Source organism: Myxocyprinus asiaticus, chromosome 9, assembly GCF_019703515.2.
Source record: "Myxocyprinus asiaticus isolate MX2 ecotype Aquarium Trade chromosome 9, UBuf_Myxa_2, whole genome shotgun sequence".
In the NCBI taxonomy this organism is placed as follows: Eukaryota; Metazoa; Chordata; class Actinopteri; order Cypriniformes; family Catostomidae; genus Myxocyprinus; species Myxocyprinus asiaticus.
This window is the reverse complement of record NC_059352.1, coordinates 51,963,204-51,970,104: the sequence shown is the minus strand read 5'-3', so window position 1 is coordinate 51,970,104 and position 6,901 is coordinate 51,963,204.

Genomic DNA, 6,901 nt, shown 5'->3' with positions numbered 1-6,901 from the left:
GTACACAGATAGGCAGTCCAGAAAGGCAAAGTAAGTCCGATAGGCAGAGGGGTAATCCAATAAACAGGCAGTAAATCCAAAACACTCACAAGAAGGATGGGGATTCAGAGAACAGGCAGGAGTCAAACACAGGGTAATCAATGATAGTAATAACGCTCAGAATTGTAGACTAGGCAAACAAGACTTCGCGTTGAATGCGTGGAAACTGGGAACTTAAATAGACAGGGTTAAATGTGATACAGGTGGAAGAGTAATCAGTCTGAATGGAGGATTATGGGAAATGTAGTTCGTGAAATGTTAAAACTCTGGTCATGGCAACCTCTGGCAGCGTTTGGGGGAGATGGCAGGCGCTGCGGGTGTAACACCATCAAAGTAGTCCATTTGACTTGTCTATCATATTCCAAGCCTTACAACATACGAGTCTTCCGATGCACAAGTAAATGTAAAACATTTTAAACAAAACTCTTGAAGTTCATGTGTGTTATGAGCGCACTAACAAATATTTGCACTTTGGCACACATCTACGCAAAAACTTAAATTGTTTAACACTAAATAGTGGATGTTCTTATGTGAACATACAAGTTATATCTCCTTTTGTGTTCGACTTAAGCAGAAAGTCATTTGGGTTTAGAATGACACGAGGGTGAGTAAATGATGACAGAATTATTCCTTCAGTACGATTAAAGTCAAAATGTTATGATCACTCATTACCATTCACTAATTGTGTCCGTGTCAAAGTTTCTGTTTTAGCTGAAGTTAATGTCGTGCATTTCTGTTCTTATTCTGTTTTTTTTTACTTTTAATACTTTATGTTTGAAAGTATTTTGTTTTTTTCAGCATCACACTTGTAATGCTGCACTAAGGAAAATTTTTGGTTAAAAATGAACAAAATATCATTACTGAGCAAGTACATCTGTGTTCTTGCTCCGCTTCACTAAAGTAAGCCTACAATAATGATTTATAGTCTGAGCTGTCTGGTGGGATTAGGCAGGAAATTGCAGACTTATGTCATTTGTCCTTACATGTTTATGCCACCTAATAATAATGTTAAAATATGTCAAATAGAATGTTGTTTATCTTCATCAAGCAAGTAGTAACATCTTGGTTAAAATGTTTAATCGCACAAAGTGATCATATCCCTGAGATGATCTGATCACTGGTAACCTAAAACCACAAGATTCATCCACGCAGAAACAACTGACGTAAAAAAACTAAAAAAAACGAAACAATGTTCCTCCGCAAATTACTTGCAGTTGTAGGTTTCCACCACAGATGTCGACAAGGAGCACAAAATTTCAGCTGACAAGCTTTTAAATAATTAAAAAGTGAAAGGGAAATATATCAACAAAAGTGGAAAGACTTTAATATAATTAACAGACTGTTAAGAAATGAAGTTGAATTATATACCAAGCATAAAACAGTAAAAAGAGTTTCAGTAACACTTTACATTAACCATCCCTTTGTAAAGGTTTAATAAAAAGGGTTAATTTATGATTAATAACTTATCTACCAATGCATTATAAATCAATGATGTGCAATTATAACAACATAAATAAAAAGGGCGACTTTCATGCAATACCTGCCAAATGGTGAGCCAATATTAACTCATATGTTATAAATGCTTAATAAATGTACTTGTTCATACTTACTTTAATCTTATATTTATTCTATTTATTTATTTTTGCTAATAGTCTTCGATTTATTGTACATATAGGCTAGGCTTACTTAATAATAAAGCCTTAGTATATATACATATGCATGTGTTATTTTTTTTCTAATGATAGTTTATGTATATTTTTCTATGATGAGTGTTCATGTTAATGAATCGCTGTTATACTGTTTATTTGCTTTAAGTAAAGTTCAGAATTACTTAATGTTCATCAGACTATATTACATGATGTATGTTCATTTATGAATGGAATAATATGTATGATAAATTATGTAACCTTGAAGCATTAAAAGTCACTCATTAATAAATGAAGTGCATAAGTTGGAAACTTGTTTAATAAAGGTTTCTGTATTGTGCACTATACAATAAGTTTCACTTTCAGAAGTTACTAACGTTTGTAACTCATTCATAAATGATTCACAGGTGTTCACTACATTAAAGTACACATTTGCCTTTACTAACGTTTGAAACTCATTAATAAATGGTTAACAGTTCTTCACTTTACATTAAAGCACACATTTTAATTTACTAACGTTTGTAACTCATGAATAAATGGTTAACAGTTGTTCATTTTACATTAAAGCACACATTTTAATTTACTAACGTTTGTAACTCATGAATAAATGGTTAACAGTTGTTCATTTTACATTAAAGCACACATTTTAATTTACTAACGTTTGTAACTCATGAATAAATGGTTAACAGTTGTTCATTTTACATTAAAGCACACATTTTTATTTACTAACGTTTGTAACTCATTAATAAATGGTTAACAGTTGTTCATTTTACATTAAAGTACACATTTTTATTTACTAACGTTTGTTACTCATTAACAAATGGTTAACAGTTGTTCATTTTACATTAAAGCACACATTTTTATTTACTAACGTTTGTAACTCATTAATAAATGGTTCACAGTTGTTCAGTTTATATTAAAGTACACATTTTCATTTACTAATGTTTGTTACTCATTAATAAATGGTTCACAGTTGTTCATTTTACATTAAAGCACACATTTTTATTTACTAACGTTTGTAACTCATTAATAAATGGTTAACAGTTGTTCATTTTACATTAAAGCACACATTTTCATTTACTAATGTTTGTTACTCATTAATAAATGGTTAACAGTTGTTCATTTTACATTAAAGTACACATTTTTATTTACTAACCTTTGTTACTCATTAACAAATGGTTAACAGTTGTTCAGTTTACATTAAAGCACACATTTTCATTTACTAATGTTTGTTACTCATTAATAAATGGTTAACAGTTGTTCATTTTACATTAAAGTACACATTTTTATTTACTAACCTTTGTTACTCATTAACAAATGGTTAACAGTTGTTCAGTTTACATTAAAGCACACATTTTCATTTACTAACGTTTGTTACTCATTAATAAATGGTTCACAGTTGTTCAGTTTACATTAAAGCACACATTTTTATTTACTAACGTTTGTTACTCATTAATAAATGGTTCACAGTTGTTCAGTTTATATTAAAGTACACATTTTCATTTACTAACGTTTGTTACTCATTAATAAATGGTTCACAGTTGTTCAGTTTACATTAAAGCACACATTTTTATTTACTAACGTTTGTTACTCATTAATAAATGGTTAACAGTTGTTCATTTTACATTAAAGTACACATTTTCATTTACTAGCATTTGTTACTCATGAATAAATGGTTAACAGTTGTTCATTTTACATTTTTATTTACTAACGTTTGTTACTCATTAATAAATGGTTAACAGTTGTTCATTTTACATTAAAGTACACATTTTCATTTACTAACGTTTGTAACTCATTAATAAATGGTTAACAGTTGTTCATTTTACATTAAAATACACATTTTCATTTACTAACATTTGTAACTCATTAATAAATGGTTAACAGTTGTTCATTTTACATTAAAGTACACATTTGCATTTACTAATGTTTGTAACTCATTAATAAATGGTTCACAGTTGTTCACTACATTAAGTACACATTTTACATTTTACATTAAAATACACATTTTCATTTACTAGCGTTTGTTACTCATGAATAAATGGTTAACAGTTGTTCATTTTACATTTTTATTTAATAACGTTTGTTAATCATTAATAAATGGTTAACAGTTGTTCATTTTACATTAAAGTACACATTTTCATTTACTAATGTTTGTTACTCATTAATAAATGGTTAACAGTTGTTCATTTTACATTAAAGTACACATTTTCATTTACTAACGTTTGTTACTCATTAATAAATGGTTAACAGTTGTTCATTTTACATTAAAGTACACATTTTCATTTACTAACGTTTGTAACTCATTAATAAATGGTTAAAAGTTGTTCATTTTACATTAAAGTACACATTTTCTTTTACTAACGTTTGTTACTCATTAATAAATGGTTAACAGTTGTTCATTTTACATTAAAATACACATTTTTATTTACTAACATTTGTAACTCATTAATAAATGGTTAACAGTTGTTCATTTTACATTAAGGTACACTTTCAGCTTACTAATGTTGTAACTTTTTAACATATAAAGTACATTTTCATATGTTAATAATGTTGGTAATAAATGGTTCATGGTTAACTCATGATTAAACAACATATGTGTCCATTTTGCATTAAGGTACCCTTTCTGAGGTTACAAGGTTGATATATTCATCTTAAAGCTTTATAAGGTACGATTAAATTTAGTTCATAAACAGCCAATAAAATGAAAGATTCATGAACAATCTTTTATAAACAATAAAGAAATTAGATTTGCCAAACAATGCTGTGTGTGAGCATGAAGACCTGCAGAGGACTGTGTAAGACACAACTCAGAGTAGCACCATTATTTTACATCAACATTACCAGGAAAGTCTCATAGTCATAGACATTACAATAATGAATATAGACACAACACCTTTTAATCTCTATACTAGTCTGTTTCTGCTGGATTATTACATAAATTATAATGACATTTCATGATTTTGATTAAAATAAGTATGAACAAGTACCTTTATTAAGCATTTATAACATGAGTTAAAACTGGCTCACTGTTTGGCAGGTATTGCAAACAAAAGTTTCCCTTTTTATTCATGTTGTTATCACTGCACATAAATGATTTATAATGCATTTGTAAATGAGTTATTAATCATTAATGAACCCCATTATAACCCCTTTACAAAGAGAATGTTAATGTAAAGTGCTACCAGAGTTTCATATGTTGAACTCGTCAGATGCTGCGGTCCATCAGCGTCCGTCTGTATGTTTGCGGGCCGCACATATTTTCAGCCCTCTATAACGACATGCTTGACGAGTAAAAAAATTGCTTTTTCTGTTTGATCATGATGTATGTGGACATTTGTTTCATACTAATCTCTGAGGCCCCTCCTGAACAACTGATAAATCAGCTCGATTCGGTGACAGCAGTGACGTCTCTCTAGAATAAATAATGGAGCGAAAGACAGACTTGCGATCTCATAACATGCTTAAGACTTCATCAGCACCGAGTGCTGCGTTACAGAGCTGCATTTGGACTCAAATCTTAATGCAATGAGGATTTATGAGGATTACAACATAATCTCAAATAATCCAAAGTGCCATGGACAGGGAAATGCTTGTAATAACAGCGTAAACCCGTCCGGCGCACTGACAACATTGTCAGTCAACGGCAGGATTAATTGTTTGCAGGGAAACTTGCTCAGAAGGTCTGGAGTGGTTTGTAATTTAAGAGTCGTAGACCTCTTTAAGACACGTCCATCGAGACTGGACAAAAGAGATGCACTTTAAGGAAAATTCCAGAAGGAGACAAAGGCGTTTAAACAGGTTCAGGATGCAGTAATGCACACCATAAAAACTTGAATTTTACTTTCGGCCTCTCTGTCCCTCCATTGACCCCTTTCTAACAGAAAGTTTCTTTACTTCAAATTTTAAAACCCCTGCAGATATTTATTTTTTCGAGAAATATAGAAAGTAATTAATATTTTGAACTGAACATGTGCTTGTGTTAGTTTGATTAGTTTCGATTGATCCTCACAGTATCACTGAATTATTTCTGATTGCGTCTCTTCCTGTAATCGGTTCTGCCTCATTGATGGTGATTTTAACGATGTGTTTGCCAATGACTCATTAAGATATTTTCAAATCTATTTATTGATTGATTGATTTCCCCCACTCTGGTATGAATATTTAAAATGATTTGCAGTGATATTATTCGTGTCTCGGCAGTGTTTGTAGGGTAATTAGCGGTTGCTCACGTAAGTCTTTCGTTACTGTTCATGGCTAGTGTGAATGCAGCTAATTTGTGACATAATCGTGGGCTATACAATTAAAAAAGCAATTAAAAGCATCATACATAAATGGACTTGATGCAAATTGCATAACATTCATTAGATAACTCCCATATGCTTGCAATCTTGACTTTCTAATGTGATGGAATTAACATGCAGTTTTATTTCCTTCTAACAGCAATATCCATATACACGATACTTCAGAGAGCAGAAAAGTAATATAAACATACTTTTGAGTTTTATGTCAGTGTAGTTCTGTGCTGTTTTCTTTAAATGATTTTTTCGCTGTTAGCTGCTAGTCTAATGCAGTATATATATATACAGTGTATTTAAAGTTCTGTATTGACACTAACCTTAAAGCTACTGAACCTTACACAATTCATTTAACAGATTTAATGCCTGCAGTGGGGCAAGTTGTCACATTTTAAGGGGAAAGTTATCACAATGGAGACCACTATTCAGCTAAATTTAAACAAAAACAAAACAAAATTATTCATGTTACAGCAAAAAAATGGTAACGGTACCTGTCATCAAACCAAAATATCAACCCATTGTTTTGGCTGACAGATGGTGCATTGAATCAACTGTATTTCATAAACATTCTGGGTTCAATACAAGTTAAGCTCAATTGACAGCATTTGTGGTATAAAATTGATTAAAGCAAAATATTATTTTGACTCTAAAAAACTAAGTGTGATTTTTGTTTTCAGTAAGGCACATAGGAAGTGAATATTAACCTCCTGAGACCCCCGCTGACCGTTTGTGTGCATTTTCCATTTCCTGTTTTGATTTGTAACTAGTAGCTAATAAACAAGCAAAAAAAAATAAATAAATAAATAAAAAAATGAAAAGAAAGAAATATATATATATATATCTAGTTTTCCTAAAAAATTTATGTCTTCATATCTGGACAGCGGGACTAAGTTGTGAAATTTTAAATAATACCAAGCTATA